Below are 18,472 nucleotides of genomic sequence, written 5' to 3'. Positions count from 1 at the left end.
ATCACCGAATCGGGGTACATCCGGCTTGGTGGAAACTAGGTCCACTTGTCAAAGAAGAACTCCGTTATTGAGTACCCTCTAAGCGGGCTCGGGATATGGGCGCGCATATGACAAAGCGATCCTTCTTAATAGAGTACCCGGACTTCTCACACGGCTATATGACCAAAGATCAGGGTCTCCGACCCTTAGCTACCTTGAAACAACACATTTCACATTGAAAAGAAAAGCTTAATGATGCCATAGTGCTGACACGCTTGACTTATCCCTTATTCAGATTGGTTATTTTCTCATACCAAACGAACTTAGTTTCCCTAATTCCAACCGAAGGCGATGTTGGGAACTTGCTCCTCGATAACAATAAATCGGATTCCTTCATACGCTGCTAAACGTATCTATTTGTTGGTTGATTGGCTTGTGGTGCTGCTCTAACCACGCTGTGGAGTTGAACCACAGTTCTTCCTTACCTTCGTGGTGAAATTCCGCTTCCCTTTTTCATAGCTATTATGGAGGAACCACTGCCCTCACTCAATTCGGAATCTCGAAATCTCGACTGGAAATGCTTATTATGGCACCATAGGTCTTAGTATGGCTTTAAGCGATCACTATTTTGAGCAAGCGTGGCAATAATGGACCGGGTAAGATTTTGTGCGTGGAGCGAAAAAATGAAAATTTCATTTGTTCTTGTTATCAAATTGCCGAGACAAAAGAACTTCTAAAAGCGGTGACAAAGGCTAAATATGTACTAGCGCCAATACCTCAAAAATCTTTCAACTTTATAATGGGGTAAGACCAAAGGGAAAAAAAGGTTATGCTAGTACCTTATCAACACCAAGATCGATGCTGGGAATGATGCACGACCCTTCCACCTCCAACCTTTGATTGATGGCCATCAGCAGTCTTTAGCGTGGCTGCACAATAGAAGAAATTAATTAAAAATGATTTAATGATTTTTCCCTCAATGTAAGAAAAATCAACTTGAAAAAAAAAAAAAAAAAAAAAAAAACTAACTAGGAGTGAACATTGGTCACAAGACCCTCAACAATGCCAAGCTTGTCATTGATGGCGTGTTCAATATGACGGACAATGAGAAAAACAACCTCTACACAAAAGATATAAAAGTAGATCAACCAATCCAATTGATGCAAAACGTATTAATTTGAAAACTTTGGCAAGGGGAGTAAGGCGGTGGTAATGCGATGCGGCTATACATTTGAGACAATGTGGATGTCAGATTTGTATTCCACACCCTGAACAAACATATGAGCATCTTTGCTTTGGGCAGAAATGATAACCTATTTTGCACCACCCAGATCACCAAGACATCCAAAACAAAGGCAATATAATTTTAAAATAGGCAATATATATATATATACTTAACCACAAATGAAGATATGAAAGTTATATTCTCAACTCCTTATCTTAAAATGAACCAGTAAAATGCCAATCATTTCTAACCTTCAAGTTGGCAGCTGCCTTGTCCTTGTCAGTGAACACACCAGTCGACTCAACAACGAATTCAGCTCCAGTCTCGCCCCAAGGGATCTCCTCAGGGTTTCTTTATTTAAACCAGAACAAAATTAGAAGGCAAAAAGGTAAATCTACACAATAGTGATAATAGCAAAGTAGCAAACCTAATAAATTTTGCTGGTCAAATCAAAATGCATTTTGAAAGGTTTTGTTCTGTCTTAGAAAATGATCCCTCACAAACATGCAAGTTCAATCAAAACAATGATGCCACAACCCAAGCTACATAAATTTCATCGAATTTACATTGTACACTAATAGGTTTTCTTGAAGTCCAGGCGTTTTCTTAGTATATGTAGCATCAGATCTAATATTCTGTAGCAAAAATTTTGAACTGAACTTACATCTACTTATCATTTTGATGTATATAAGTTATACATTAATATCACGAAGGGTTATTTCAAGAAGAAGCACGACCATTCAGGATAAGTACAAGAACACCATTAAAATCAGAAAATCAAACACTAAAAAGCATAATAACAATTATATAGAATTATAATAAATAACCGATTATAAGGTTTAATAACAAACAACTATTTAAAATGAAACAGATCACACACTTTTATGCTTAGCCAAAACCCATTTTAAAAAAAAATTGAAACCCTAAATATTTGTTACCTTCGTTAAAGCAAGCTTTCTTCCAGATTGAGCAATTTTGCATTGAAATAATGAATAAAGGCTTGTCCTTTTGGGTGCCCAAACAACTAACTTGAAAAACCCCTAGCAGATCAACCAAAAAATAAATATCATCAGTCAGGAATTGAGAGAAAAGAGAAAGAAAAGGACGAAAAAAATACCTCAGTTGGCTCTTGGTGGCAGCACCAACACGCCCATTTTCCCTCTTTTGTTTACTCAAGAGTAGACAAAGTGAAAGAATCACTTGACCTAATGAGCGCGAGGTGAGGGAAAAAATATATGCTTGTCTTGTCCTAGAATAAGAGACGAAGGGGAAGGAAAGATTTGTTAGAGGAGAGAAGATAATTTCATATTAGAGAGGAAGAGTTTTTCTCGAGCACTCATTCCATATTTGATAATAGTTTTACATCTCCGCTTATTTTCACGACGATTTAATGTGATCTGAACCAGACATCGAAAACCAAGTCCAATCCAACGGTTGAAAAAACAATGGACACAACCGTGGCCAAAATGGGCAGTGAGACCCAAATACACAAACAATTCCCCACGGACACCGAAAAACTTGGCCACGGCTATGGGCCGTTGGACCCTAGCAACAGCTAATAACCGTGGCTAAAGCTTGTTTGTACCTGTGGCCAAAGCTCAATTTTTTTGTAGTGTATGTACATACCATAACTATTGATGTCTGGAGTAAGGTGTTGCAAACGCAAACTTGAGGATCTTTGTTGCGTGGAGTAAGATGTCGCAAATGCAAACTCCACGACTATTGATGCCTGGAGTAAGGTGTCACAAACACAAACTGTAGGACTTTTGTTGCGTGGAGTAAGGTGTTGCAAACGCAAGGTCCACGACTTTTGATGCCTAAAGTAAGGTGTCGTAAACGCAAACTCTTTGACTTTTTATGCGTGGAGTAAGGTGTCGCAAATACAAACTCTACGACTTTTGATGCCTAGAGTAAGGTGTCGTAAGTGCAAACGACAGGACTTTTGTTGCGTGAAGTAAGGCGTTGTAAACGCAAACTCTATGACTTTTTATGCCTAGAGTAAGGTGTCGTAAATACAAACTTCATGACTTTTTATGCCTAGAGTAAGGTGCCATAAACACAAACTCCAGGACTTTTGATGCATGGAGTAAGGTGTCGTGAATGCAAACTCCACGACTTTTGATGCGTAGAGTAAGGTGTCGCAAATGCAAACTCCACAACTTTTAATGTCTATAGTAAGATGTCGTAAATGAAAACTCCAAGACTTTTGATGCGTGGAGTAAGGTGTCATAAATGCAAACTCTACGACTTTTTATGCGTGGAGTAAGGTGTCGTAAATGCAAACTCCATGACTTTTGATGCCTAAAGTAAGGTGTCGTAAATGCAAACTCTACGACTTTTGATGCGTGGACTAAGGTGTCGTAAATGCAAACTCCACGACTTTTGATGCGTGGAGTAAGGTGTCGCAAATGCAAACTCCATGACTTTTAATTCGAGCCAACGTAAATTTTTTTTGTTTGTGTAGACGAAAAAAGTTTACATAAGAGAGAATCATCTCTACACCAGAGAACTAGCTTGCTTTTAAACTCCATGATATGGTTGTTCGGGTCACTCCTTACTTCGTCAAACTTTGGTAGATTTGGATGTTTGAATCCTTCTTGACGCTTTGCATTCTGTATCACCAAAGAAAATCGCCCAACAACATCTTCGTTTACAACTAGGTCTTTCCAATGATTTTTGGCTGCACCGGAGGAATTTCTTGGCGTTATGTTTCATTTAGTAGTCGCCTCCAGTTGTTGCTTAGCTTTAGAGTCCACTAGTTTCTTGAATTGCGAGACCTGAGTCTATAGTACAGACTATACTGTCGAAGTTGAGAGTAGTTTATTCATACGGTCGCATTTTGAGCTAGTTTTCAGTAAGCATTATATATCAGTTGTTTGTATTCAAACCATCGTATTTAACTTTGTCGTCCCCAAGTTTTGAGTTGTACATAAAGTAGTGGTGAAGCTTGAACTCTATTGTAATACCAACTTCTTGATATGTCTCCAGTTTTGTTTAAGAACGACTTCATGACCATGTCTTTGTTTTGCTGGTCAGTGTAGGCAAGTTGGGGTTCTCTAATGTTTTACGTCATATTATACGACCTTGACATCGATTTCTTACAGTCACCCCCAGTTCTGTATTTTGTATCATCAAAGAAAATCGCCCAACGACATCTTCATTTATTGCAAGATTTTTCTATCGAGTTTTAACCACACTTGCATTGTTCATTATTTTCTTGATAATGTCTTTGATTGTTGTACTGTGAATGTTGCTCCTGTGGCATCTTGATTTTAAACTTAAGGAGTAACTTTGTTATGCTACATCTTACGGTGTGGTCGCCCCTAGTTGCTGCATACTTCTAGATTTCATTGGTTCCTTGGACTGCAAGAGCTATGCCGATAATATGGGCAAAGTTGTCGAATTGGGGAGTAGTTTCTTCGGTGTGGCCGCATTCTGGGCTGATCTTTGTTAAACCTTCTGTAGCAGTTTGCTGCATTCAAACCATGTCGTAGGTCGTGTTACAATTCGTGCATGAGGTCATGACCTTGTCGTCCGGCATCATCTCTTATGGTTGATGTTATCCATCTTTCTGATCTTCGATCTTGACATACTGCGATTAACGCATGATAATTTTGGAATCTCACGGGAGGTATGTTGTCTACCTGACAACGTGTTTTGTTGTTCTTCATGCCTTGTGTTATGACCCTTGCTACGCCCATCGTCCTTGTTATTTCGAGATCTAGATCACCTCCTCGAATGAGATGAACGTATTCTTGACCTTGAGTGAGTTGGATAATTTTCAGGGATAAATTCTAATGGACGGAATCTACCATTATTATCCTATATTCGGTTGAATACATTTCAATTTTCACTCTATTTAGGGGCTCTTGCCATTGTGGAAGAAGTAGCATCGGCATCATCCGTTTGTATTTGCTTCCCTTTGTCCAGTTGCTTCTGCAAGTAGTTGTTGTGTTCATTTTCTCTTCTGAACCTTTGACGCATCATTTCTAATGTAACGTCTTCATCTTATGTCTCCATATTTTTTGGATCTACTTCGTCTGCATTTGTAACATCTAGATCTTGAGGATGAGCTGTTGGAGCCTTCAGTCGTGTACGTCTAGATCTAGGTTGTCGTGGCACTTGGAGATGTGAAGGTCGAGCTTGCAGATATAGTACGACTGGTTGATCCATCGCGGCCTGATTAATCATAACTTCAAGATTTGGTAAGTTGTTTTCTTCTTCTTGTCGTGTTCTTGCATTCTAGCTCCAGTGAACCTGTGTAAAAGGGTGTCTTTAATTAGACCTCGTGTACTTTTGAGAGAGTGGGCAAGTCGTGAGCCTGGAGCTCTATGTGAACCCATAGGGCAGAGGAGTTGAGTAGTTGTTTGTGGTTAGATCATCAGTGCTTCGACAACATAAGTGAACACCATGTTAGCCTAGTGCGTAGATGGTGTCATTGATTTCCCTTCTGATACTATCCACTAATGTTTCCCCACTTCTGTTTCTCATTAGTGTTGCCCACTTTTGGTGCCCAAAAGTGTTGCTCACTATTGCTTCCCTCTTTTGGTCAGAACCAGAAGTGTTGCTCGTTGGTGTTTCCCACTTTTAGTGCCTACGAGATGGTGTTGTCTTCCTCCGTTCTTGTTATATGTTGTCTTGTATTCAGTCCATATGTTATAGTTTACATTAAATCTTATTGTGTTGTAGAAGTGGCAGCGTTATTGTCGTTGTCTATCTTGTGGTTGTTTCCTTTTGCTTTACGCTGACAATATTGTAGCGTCTCCTTTGTAACGATGGTATTATCTTGTGTGCTGTTATGTTTTCCATTGTTGAAGCCTACGGACAAAAATAAATAGTAACAAAAATTTAAAGGAAGAAAAAGTGAAAAGCAAAAATTAAAATTTTAGATTGTAAAAGTCTGGATTTGCATTGTGGTGGCCATTAATGAAGGCGGTAGAGAATGCAAATTAATATTGAGTCTTTTGGCTTATAGAGTCTCTTGATCTAGCGAGTTGTTGTGTTAGACTGATGAACTTTTGTTTGCCTGCTTGTTTGATATCGAGTAACAACCGTTGATGGAACTTGAAAGTAGTAGATCTATTACGGCTAATAGTTGAAATTTGAATATTTGTTTAACTTCTTCATTCCGTTTTCTGCCATAGTTGACGTCGGTGTTCTTCTCTGTAAGGGTGAGAGATCTGATAACATCTTGGAGCACTTGTGGAAATTCTCTTGCATTTTTGCCATTGTTGATAGTTGTATTGGCCTCCTTTTGTTTAGTTGCTTCTACAAGTTGTCGTTAAATTTCTTTGTTTTCCTGAACCTTTGATGCAGCACTTCTAGGGTCAGGCTTTTATCATCTGTCTCCATATTTTTTAAATCTACATCTTGCAAAATTTTGCCATTATGAGGAGAAGATATTGGCTAGTGAGACCGTAGAAGTTTAGATCTGGGCTTTCATGGTATTTGAAGCTACAAAGGTGAAGCCTTTTGGTATGGTGGAACTTGATTGACTGGATCTTCAAGATTTGCTAAGTTGTTTCCATCGGACTGTTGTATTCTTGCTTAGTTGTTTACTTGAAATCTTGTAGTTGTCGCCATTAATGGAGCTTGAAGAAAAAACGTGGAAGAGGGCCCATTGATAAGAACCGCAGACGGCACCAATTATGTTTGGGCAATGATTCACCTAAACACACTAATGAAGTTGTAAGGGGTGTTGATTGTGGTAGAGAAGAGACTGAACCAGGTGGTTGCCTATGTATTTGTCACGCCCCGAGACCCAACACACATCCCGAGGACACGAAGATAAATCTCGAGGCGGTCACTATCCCAATTCTACCGAAATTTCGACGGAGTTTCTTTTGTTTAATCAACGTTTCGTATACTCCAAAACCTGTCATAACTTGGACATCGCATAATACAAACTTCCAACAACCAAATCTATATAAACTAACTTTCTAAACAACAGTAATGTATATGTACATATCCACCAAAGGTTTACGGTCACCGTTACTCAATTACATCGCGGATTACATCAAAATGAAGTTTACAACCAAAATGAACTATACTATCTCTTATCCAACAAAATGAGATAGATACACCCTATACGACAAAATAACTCGACTCTATCCCTCATCAAGCATAGGGGAAACCACCCAAATCCCCATACCCATCATCATCGGTGGTAGGGATAGTCTCCTCCGCAACGGGCTCGGCTGAAATGTTAAAGTAAGATGAGCAAAACAACTATGCCCAGTAGAAACGCACATAACCAATAATAGAATACTTATAGTAAAACATTTAAAACATGTAGGTATCAATGATAATATCCAAATATCGTGACTATATAATACCTCACTAACTAGCAAAAATCATTTTGACATGCTTCGTTAATATTCAAAATATAGTTTTCACAACATCTTACAACTATTGTGGCCGCTGCATCCTATTAGAATGGTGAGGGTACGACTGGTACTCAGCCCCAGTCACAGGCATATCTCGGTTCAGTACTTTCTAGTATGATCCATGCACCGTTGTTTTCCTGATTTTACCGGCAGGGAGCTGAAATGTCGTTGTTGTGTTCGTACACACAAAATCCCCAAAGCTTTTAGGGCTCAGGTGGGCCCTGTGACCACGACCCCCATACGGGCTGTCACCTAACTTACGGTGGTAAACCGTTCGACGACTGCAGACTACTCAGGATCCTGACACACATCCAGGAGTGGACTAAACTCTCACTCCTCGCGTCTAAACTTCATCGAGGTAACATGTAACCTCATACAAGCTAAGCACCATACAGCGTGACACGTACAAGCATGGTTATCTAGAAAAGTAGAAAGGGAATTCCCGGACTACATCCTGTGATGCATCCCTTTAAGGGTGGCCCACCACCTCAAAAGGTGTACACCACAGTTGGAATTCTAAAGCGAACTGCGGTCTCCGGAAATGTGACAACAGTTCCTTCTTTATAGGAATTCACCAATTCTTTTCCAAATCCCCTCGTGATAAGCATAGTAATATATATACTCGTATTACCAATTATTTCCAAATACTATAGTTACATATTTAGTTTTTCTTTTAAAACTGTTGGTTCTGTATGTGTGAGTTCTTGGATTTCCAACAATCGAGTAATACAACCTATGACTCCCAAACGGGCCAGTCATAGTAAATGACAACCGATGATTCCCAAACGGCGAATCATCGTAAATAACAACGAACCATCCGTGGAACAATCCAGAACCTCACACATAGTTACAAACAACCGGGTAATCCTTACCCGCATTTCAAAATCCATCTTTCTGTCTCCTTATCGGACAAAGAGGCGAGAACCCTTCCCAAAACCAAATTTTACTCTTTTAATAAAGAAAACAATCCCCGCTACCCAGATTTCGCAAAACCATTTCACACGAAAGCTATCCGTATATTTAGTTTATATCGCGGAAAAATACAAATGCAAAACATGAATACCATATATACATGCATGGTTGATACGAAAACTATCCCTTCCAATTTAAACAACTCAAATCATGCATGAAAATAAGCAGGCTATATATTGGTATGTAGGTTCCTACCTTAGCAAGCTCCGTTTCTCCTCAATCCCAACCAGCAATAACCTTATCCAACTCCTATAAAATCATATAAGCCCAACCATAAATCTATTAGGACCCGAAGAAAACTAATTAATATTTCCTTTCAACTTAAGTAGAAAGAAATAATTAATCGTTGATTATATTAACTACTAATGTAATTACTAACGTACTACCCTTCTAGTTACCAAAAGTTTTGTTCTAGACTGCTATAGGCCACCACAAACCTTCTGAGAACAACGGTTGGCTGCCGCAGCCGCGGCCCGACGACAGCCATTTTCGGTTCTTACATATATATTATTAGTAGCTTAAACAATTCAGATGCTTCATATACACCTTCCTCCCATCCCAACACCAATTCCATTTGTAATAAACTCTCAATCCCAGTCCAAATTTCAACACTCTCCAACCATAATAACTTCATCAATGAATGGGTGCGAATTTACTCGAATACATATAAACTTAGAATCATTGCTTTTATAATTCCCAGGCATATGAAACAAAGTATAGAACTAGAGGATATAAAAGTCTCTTACCAAATCAGTAAGAATTCTTCATTTAGCTTTCTTCTCGGCTGATTTCATCAAGCCATTACCTCTCCAAATAGCTACTGTCGAATTATACAACCACCCCATTCAAATATCTTCAGTAACACATCAAATCCATTGAAATGAGTTTAAATATTTATTTGAAACGAAATTAAACTCACCTTTCGCGGGAATACTACGAAATTCCAATCAATTTTTGAATCCCCACACTCACGTTTAATGTTGTTAGGGATTGGGTGTTTGAATTGAGGTTTTAATCGATTGAATTTGGGCGAATTTGAATTTTCTCTCTCCTAGGTTTTCAGTGTTGGGTGAAATTGGAGAATTGGTTGCGATTTTTTGTTGTTTTGGTGTGATACGTTTTTGTTCTATTTTTGTCTTTTCTTGTTTAGTTAGTTAAGGCCCAAGCCCAATTGTCTAAATTAGGCCTAAAGCATAATTCACTCCTAACCACTAGCTAATTTGACTTAGCGTCGAAATTATTTTTCGGCCCATCCAGCTTAATTTAATCTCCTACATTCTATCACACCGTAGGCTATAACGATAACCCACTCATGCATGTAAGCTGTTAACTCGTGCCAGCTTCGAACGCAGAAAGCCGCTAACCGACATTTTGTCAAAATTTTCTCATATGATTTGCTTATCTAACGTGGTTTATGAGTTTGGGTTAAGTTTCATTAAGTTACATAAGTTTGAAATGTAAACCCGACCGACCAATTACCTAAATGTCCCTAGGTTAAATATGAAATTTACGAAAATACCCTTAACAAGAATTTGAGTCTTTACAGTATCCAAAGTGTTTTCCATAATCAAGTCTCCATGTGCATAGTTTCTTTGTTGAAATGAAATGGGATATTTATAGGTAAACAATAAATGAGGTTTCTGTTTAGATGGAAAACTGCTATATTAAGCTGAGTGGGACGATTATGCTGGCCACACAAAAGGGCAATATATGTCGGCCAATTTATTGAGCAATAAAAATAGGCCCGCTTAGTGGGCAATAAAAATAGGCCAGCTAGCATAGTGGGCAAGAAAAGTAGGCCGCACTAGTGGGCAATGCAAATCGGCCGCACTAGTGGGCAATGCCAGTATGCAACATTTGGTACCCAACGATAGTTACTTGTGGGGTTACGAATATAGTGGTACATATAGAAAGTTCAAACCTTTAAGGCTTAAACTAGTTTGTTGTTAATAGCTTCTGCGTTAGACACAACAGTTCTTCAGCCCCTTTTCTTTTGGGGAAGATAGAAATTTGAATATGATGCGCCTATATACTTAAGGGTTAACTAGTATTACCCCCTCCCCCCCCTCCAAGTACAAAAAAAAAAGTCAATTTGGGTTGACTGTGTTTTTTTTGTTTGTTTTTTGGGGGGAGACCCTAATTTCCAATCTAGTGGAGGAGAATCCTAATTGGCTCATCTAGTGGAAGTGGGTAATACTCGTTAACCCTATACTTAATAGTATGAAGTAGTATGAAGATTGTCAAATTTGAATTACATAAATTCTTCGGCCAAAAATTACAATTTAAATCCATTTTGGACACAACAGTTGTCGTTACATGTTGTTTAGTTTCCTACGGCTTATATAGAAATATTTGGGTTAGATATTTTCTATGTTGGAGAAGCCAAGTCTTGATTGTGTTTGTGTAGTTTTTCTATGAAGTATGTCAAATTTTGGTCTAAAATCTGTGGTTGATGATCACTAGGCTTGGTATTTTTTTATATTCATTTCTATGTTTACCATTTGATTCAATTGTAGCCTATTTTTCTTCATCCTCCAAGTTGAAGTCTTTGTCAAAAGTAGTAAAGGATGTATGGTTTTTCTGAAGGTCAAGAGCTAGCACACCTGGGCCAAGTTGAACTCTCAAAATCAAGAAGACGACCAAGGAACTTATTGATCACTTTATGCAATTGCCTAGTAAACAGTTCAAACTCGCTCTATTAGTTACTAGGGTATGCATGTGCCTATGGCGCAAGAGAGCTCTATGCGCCTTCGGTGCAAAACAATACATCGCGCCAAAGGCCAGCCCAATTGCCCATTATCCATAAACCCAATAGTATCAATTGGGTCAGTCAATTGTGCAGTACCATGTCAAATTTGGAGGCCCAATAGTTTATAAGCCCAGCCGCAATTGTTGACTTTTGGCTGATTTTTGGATAGATCCCATGATATTGATTGCACTTAACAAAATTGCACAAACCCTCCAAATACTTGGATCTGCCAAGTCATATTTTGGTGATAATGATTACCTACCATTGGATGGGGCCTTTTGGGCCTCACACTTCTCTATTTTGTTAGATAGATTACTGTTGTATATATGGGTTGCAGAACGAAGAATAAAAACACAAGAGAATAGGAGTATCGATTCAATGACTTCAAGGCACAGAGAATCGGCTGCATTTTAAGCAAAATTTCTCACCTCTGGTAGAAACCGCGAACACACAATGAATCTATAAAAAATACGCTCTCAAGATACAATGAAGCCCCAATTGATAGTTCGTCGAGTATCAAATTGTGTATTATTTGACTCGACCGAGAAACACTCGATAGAAAAATTGATGATGCCAAATTACGCTCACAAAGAAGTGGTTTAATTTCTCTGTATTAAAAGTATATATCTATAGTGTGGCGTAGTCGCCAATATATACAATGACTGACCCCTTCGAAAAGGTTCAGTGTCATTCCAAAATCCAAAGAGACACAATAACCGTTTGTGATGTGTCTGTTCATACACACTTCACACCGTTTCAGAAATTAAGTGCTTGTTTAAAACATACTAGAACTAGTGCCTATATTTGCACTGTTTCATTTTGTTTATCTTCTTTCTTCCATCTAATAAAAAGCAATGGTGTGGGGGCCGCAGGGCCTCCATCTAATGGTTGTCATTGTGTTTTAGCAAGTTATGACATGGCAAAAAGAACGACTCCCACCTGGTATGTTACTTCCATCCAAAACGTTTGGATCCATGAGATCAAATCTTCTTTTCTAATCTCTCTTCCAACATCTGTCCTAACCGCCGCCATCACTCCCACCTCTTTTCTGATCTTGTCGAGAACTCGCGACTGAAAAGAGTATTTGAGTCTGGGGTTCAGTGGTTGGACATATTCTTCTCCACCGAAACTGTAATGAGATCATGCTAAAAATGTTGACATTCTTGGAGTTGAGTTGGCAAAGAGTGATGGCCAGTTACCACTTTTTTGGAACAAGTCAGCACATGGCTACGACATTGTAAGTTTCTCCGACTCCATGTACATAACTAATAGACTATCGAAACCAAAATACATATCTAATTGTGATGTTAAAATCTGTTAGTAATAAGTCAGAAGTAGGAGGGCTCCTGATAACCCGAAAAAACAGTAAAATCCTAAATATTAATGCTACAAGAACACTAATACGTAATCCTACCGTTCTTACGTTTAAATCAATTCTTCTTACTCTCAAAACATAATCATGCAATATAATGAGTAAGGATTCGTTCCACTCTTAAACCTTCAAGACTTAAATAGAATTCAATTTATCAAACACAAGGAACAGTGAGAGTGATGTGTTTGGTGTTTAAACTAAAACTACTTATAAATTTAAGACAACTAAATCTAAATAAGAATTTAAGCAATAATCTAAATTGAAAATGAAGAACTAATACTTTATTCTAAAAACTAAATATGAATTTAAACTAACTAATTGAATGTAAAAACTAATTAGATCTAGATCTACTTTTTCTAACCTAACCCTAGCTACCATTACAAGGAACTAGTTTTCTAAATAAAACTAGATCCCTTAAGAACTAAGTTTTACTTTGTTTTTATATGTTTCAGATCCAAAAATCGTGCATGGGCTTGGAGCCATGTTTTGGGCCAGAGAATCAGGCCCAAAACCCAATTCTTTCAGTCAAAAAAGGGCTCTTCAGCTGCAGTTGGCTTCGACAGATGTTTCGTCCACTTTTTCTCCTCTGATTGGGTCAAGGCTTGGACCATTGGAAAGCTCTTTCCGAGTCGGTCGTTTTGACATAAGGTAGACCCAATTCGAGGTCCGAGTCCAAAGATATGGTCTTGGACGTTCTGCTGACTTTTTTTATTTGTTTACGCCCGCGTGGACTTTGACTTTTCATCTTTTGACCGGGCTTTACAAAGGCTTTGTCTTCTTGAATCTTGGCCTTTAATCATAGAACTTCTTAGCAACCAACCCTTGCTCCATTATCTCGCTAAAGTGGTACATATCGCACATAATGGACTTTGAAGCCCTGAAATACATAAAAAACGTGAATCGGTATTAACTCTTAATTATTACTCACATAATTGGTCTAAAAGTATGATTATTAAGGGGTTAAAACTACAGTTTTGGGCTCTTATCAGCTCCCATTTGTACTTCATGGTGTAAAAGCCTACAAGACCTAGCAGAAACTTGGTGATGTTAAGTTATTCATTTTAGAAACCTTTGTTGGATACGCATCGCTGCATTATGTTAATGGGAATTGGCATTTCGGTTGAGTTCAATTTGGCCCGATATCCATTCAAAAGGGAACTCATTATGTGGGTAGTCGAAGATCGATTGTCGATTATCTTATGCACCCTGGTTGTTTGGTATTATAATGTTTGATTACGTAAAAAATCTATTGTCATGTACAAATTTGTGTGCTTGTATTAAATTGGTAACCTCTGCTATACAAGCTAACATATTCTGTTGTTTTCGATGTTTACAATATACTTGTTCAGAAGGGGAAAAGACCTGGTTTCTTTCAACTGCTGGATACTCAAACTATTAGTGTTGTTTGGCATGTGAGTATGATCTTTTTTGTTTATTTACCTGAAGATGTTTTTGCCTTTGATACTTGAAGCATGACTGATGCATTAGTTTCTTGCTAAGGGACATGGACTAGAACACATGTATCAGTCTCTGACACAGAATATTTTGAAAATATGGTGTGAAAATGTTACATAGGTTTCTCGAGACCTTTATCCTTGGGTTTTTTTTTTTAAATCTATGGACACCTGATGAAGTCTTCGAGGTTGTACAAAAAAAGCTTATAATTATTATATTAAGCAGTTTTCCCTGAATGGGGAAGATGAGGTCATTCTTTGGCCAACGGTTACTTTATAAACTTTTATCCTGCTTATATCTTTCTCAAAAAAAAAAAAACATCTTTCTTATTTGATATCTAAAGTTTTTTAGAGATTCAGAAGTCCCAAATCTAAAAGTATAAGTTGCTTTAAGGGTAAGCAGATAGTTTAGGTGTGCTTCATTTACGGTCATTTCGCATAAGTCGTCTTTGAGTTGCCGATATTCGGCTGCTAAGAGTTGAATGTAATGGGGCTTCAAACATAGGCATTTGCAGTGATGAGACCGATTAATGCGTGTTCATGCACGCACGCAAAGAGAGTGAGTATGTGTAAATCTTTTCTCTCGTTCCATCCGGAGAGACTGGCCGATACCGATGCTTCTTGCACCCTCGCTTTTTAGCTTTGCATTTTGCAATCAGTCCGGATCCCTTATTAAGAAGTTTATTGGAGAAAACTGCCATCTTCTGCTGTTTCTGATTTATTTTCATGCATTTATAAGTAACTATTTCATTGTGATATTAGTACGAGAAGTACATTATATGGAGATCCAAATTTCTATTTTTTATTTAATTTTAATTTCATAAGATTGAACTCGATTCTTATTCTCTTTTCCATCAAATAACAGGGACTCTATCCTGGGTACATTATATTCTTTGTCCAATCAGCATTGATGATTGCAGGTTCAAGAGGTACCCTTCTCGCGTTTATGGAACTACCCCAATAGCCTATTTTGGCAGTAAGGTATTTTCACCATCTATATCAATTGTATATCATCAGTTTTATCCTCATTTTGTATTGTGTTTGATGGTTATTTGTCCAACATTACACTCAAAGGAAGTTAGGATATGAGTTTGCTAATAAAGGTTAAGTTAGTTGAGAAAAATTAAGTATTTGTAGACATGACCATAGTAATCATCTTGGACGCTCAGTCCACAAAACATTTGGTAGCCACTTCGTTAAAACTTTTGTGATACATCTTGCAGGAGTGCAATGAATCTTTTTTACTTCACATCTTCTATGTCTTGCGTTCATCTCTATCAGCAGACATTGTTGCACATTTGGACCCACGAGAATAAGATTTCAATGAGGAGAGTCTAGAGGTGAATGCAATCGTTCATTGTTTCACTTCTAAATTGTCAATTTCTTTTTCTCTTCAGTATATAGTATTTCCTACTCACTCTATTTAATGAATTTGAAATAGACAATTACATACTTCTTCGATGAAGTTTCCTCAAGGCTCAGGATTCACGATAATGACCTTGACATTGGCGAATGAGGATGGGGTTTATGGAAGAGTTATGATTGTCAACAATGTTATTTGTACTTTCGCTACTTTTTTTTTTGTACTTAGCGTACTTTTGTGGGTGCTCTTTTTGGTACTGTTTTGATGTCCTCATTCAAACCATTGGTGGAAGTCTGATTATGTATTTGTTTCTCATATTGTTCTTATTTCATTTGCTTTAATTGGTGTTCTTCTATGTTTAAGTCCATTTAGATGAATGAGTCTAGAGGTTCTGTGCAACTCACTACCGGATTTATTGAATGACAGTTAGCCTTTTAACAGGATCCAAAACATTGAAAAGTCGTCAAATAATGGAGAGGTTATGTCCAAATTACCCCTCAGGTTTCTTCTATGTTTAAGTCCATTTAGATGAATGAGTCTAGAGGTTCTGTGCAAATCACTACCAGATTTATTGAATAATAGTTAGCCTTTTAACAGGATCGAAAACATTGAAAAGTCGTCAAATAATGGAGAGGTTCTGTCCAAATTACCCCTCAGGTGGTTCAAGTTAGTGTCATGTCGAGTTTCTCAACCTAATAATCATTCTTGACCATGAATGGAACAATAGCCCGTATAATACAATCAAGGGGATTCAAGTTCAGGTCGCTTCTACAGAGTTAGTGCAAGCGACTCTATATATCGATTATTAATAAACGCGGCGGGCATACCTTAGTAAACAATAACACGTCCCACAAGTCCATAATAATCAATGAGTACACCATTTGTATGTACATTGAATTGGCCCATGCAGGGCCGGCTCAAACCAAAATGTGGCCTTAGGCGAGGCCTTTATTTCCTAGGCCATCTATAATCACCAAAAAATTCACTATATATTCACCATTTTATTATAAATTAAGAGCGAAAATCTAGTATCATGACTCAAATCGAACGAAAAAACGACAAGAACATAACCAAATAAACATCAAAACTATAAATAAATAAAAAAAAAATCAAATTTCACAAAAACTGTGAGTATTAGATGATGAATTGATGATTAACAGTTTAGAACTCAAAAGTGAAATTGACAAATGGTTAAACTTGAAATTGGTGAAATAGAACAAGTGAGAGAGAAAGATTTAATGAGAGAAGTGTAATGACAATTTCTTTAATTAAGACAGTTTAATTAAGAAAGAGAAGAAGAAAATGCATAAAATTAATGTGGAGATTCTTTCACTAAAAGTGGGATTTCCCATTTGTTTTTATTCTTTCCAATTAAACAATTTGATTAAATAAGCACACTCCTATAAAAACTGAAATTACTACACGCTTGTAGCCATTGGATTCATATTAATACGAGATGTCATTTGTGCAGTGGACTATTGGATTGTATACACTCCACATTAATTCACTCCAAATTTTAGTGCGTGGATAGAAAACCCATTTGTAAACAAATTGACTATCATAATCTTGTTTGGTGTTTTTTTCTTTATAAAATTAGGTAATAATAAACAAATATAATAAATTAGGAAATATGAGGCCTTCCAAATTTGAAGCCTTAGGAGGCCGCCATTGTCACCATGTTTGGCGTTTTTGTGAAAAAAACGCGTTTAAAACCCGAGTTTTTTAAAAAAACCCGTTTTAAACTTAAAAAACGTTTAAAACCCGAGATTTTGAAAATCTCCTGTTTAAAACTTTTTTTTTTTTTTAATCTAAAAGAAAACACGAAGAAGAAAAAGGGGTTTTGGAGTTTACCTTTTTGAAGAGTGGGCGTTAGATTGCCTTATTAAGATAGTTTTATTTTGTTTTGGACTATTAATAATTAATTATAAATTTTAAAGTTATAAACTTATTTGTAGAACTTGATTATGCCATTATGGTTGGTAATTAGTAGTATCTTATTTAGAGTCGTGTTTTGGTACTGAATCTAAAACTTCTAGTATTTGGATGAGTAATGATAATTTGATACTTTCATGTATTTGAATTTTCTTTCATTTGTATTATTTTTATTTTTATTTTATGTGTCAATTCTTTTTTCCACTTATAAAAAAATCAAATTCTTTATTTATTATATTCTTTATCATCGGTTTTTACCGTTTCTTTTACGTATTGGACGTATTATACGTTTTAAACCCGTTTTTTATGCCCCACGTTTTTTTACGTTTTTTTTTCCATTTTTTCCCGAGGCGTCCGTTTTTAAAACACCTAACTAAGTTTTTTCAAATACACCATTTTAAACCCAAGACTACTAAAAAGAAGGGCTTTTTGTGTCACTTTTAAGTGACACAAGAAGTCACTTGTGTCACTTTTGAAACTAATTCTGAAGTAACCTATAAGCCCCCGACACATAAAGTTCTATCAAAAGTGACACAAAAGCCTTACTAAATGTGTCACTTTTTATTAATAAAAGTGACACTTAAGAATAACCTTTTGTGTCACTTTTAAGAAAAAGTGTCACAGTGCTTGTCAAAAGTGACACTAGTTGTATCAGTTTTGGACCAGAGTGGGACATAATTTCGTCAAAAGTGACACATTAAGTATACTAGTTGTGTCACTTTTGGACCAAAGTGAGACACAAGTACGTCAAAAGTGACACATTAAGTATACTAGTTATGTCACTTTTGGACCAGAGTGAGACATATAAAATGCGTCAAAAGTGACACATTAAGTATACTAGTTGTGTCACTTTTAGACCAGAGTGAGACATAAGTACGTCAAAAGTGACACATTAAATATACTAGTTGTGTCATATTTGGACCAGAGTGAGACACAAGTACGTCAAAAGCGACACAAAAGCCCCTTACTTCTTATGTCACTTTTGGGAATCAACTCCATGTAACTCATATGAAAAAGAAAGCGACACATAAGAGTGGTCA

The 18,472-nt window shown here is 37.1% G+C and overlaps 1 long non-coding RNA gene across 1 annotated transcript; it reads right to left on the bottom strand.

Moving 5' to 3' along the window:
- Positions 1 to 1,460: 1,460 nt before the first annotated feature.
- On the bottom strand, positions 1,461 to 2,514 carry LOC147507787 (uncharacterized). Its single transcript, XR_015217800.1, has 3 exons — positions 2,322 to 2,514; positions 2,143 to 2,244; positions 1,461 to 1,555 (listed from the first exon to the last, which is right to left on the bottom strand). It is a non-coding gene; the product is annotated as an uncharacterized LOC147507787 (long non-coding RNA).
- Positions 2,515 to 18,472: the final 15,958 nt, after the last annotated feature.

This window comes from Coptis chinensis, chromosome 3 (genome assembly GCF_015680905.1).
Source record: "Coptis chinensis isolate HL-2020 chromosome 3, ASM1568090v1, whole genome shotgun sequence".
NCBI classification, from domain to species: domain Eukaryota; kingdom Viridiplantae; phylum Streptophyta; class Magnoliopsida; order Ranunculales; family Ranunculaceae; genus Coptis; species Coptis chinensis.
This window is presented reverse-complemented; position numbering and strand designations above follow the sequence as displayed.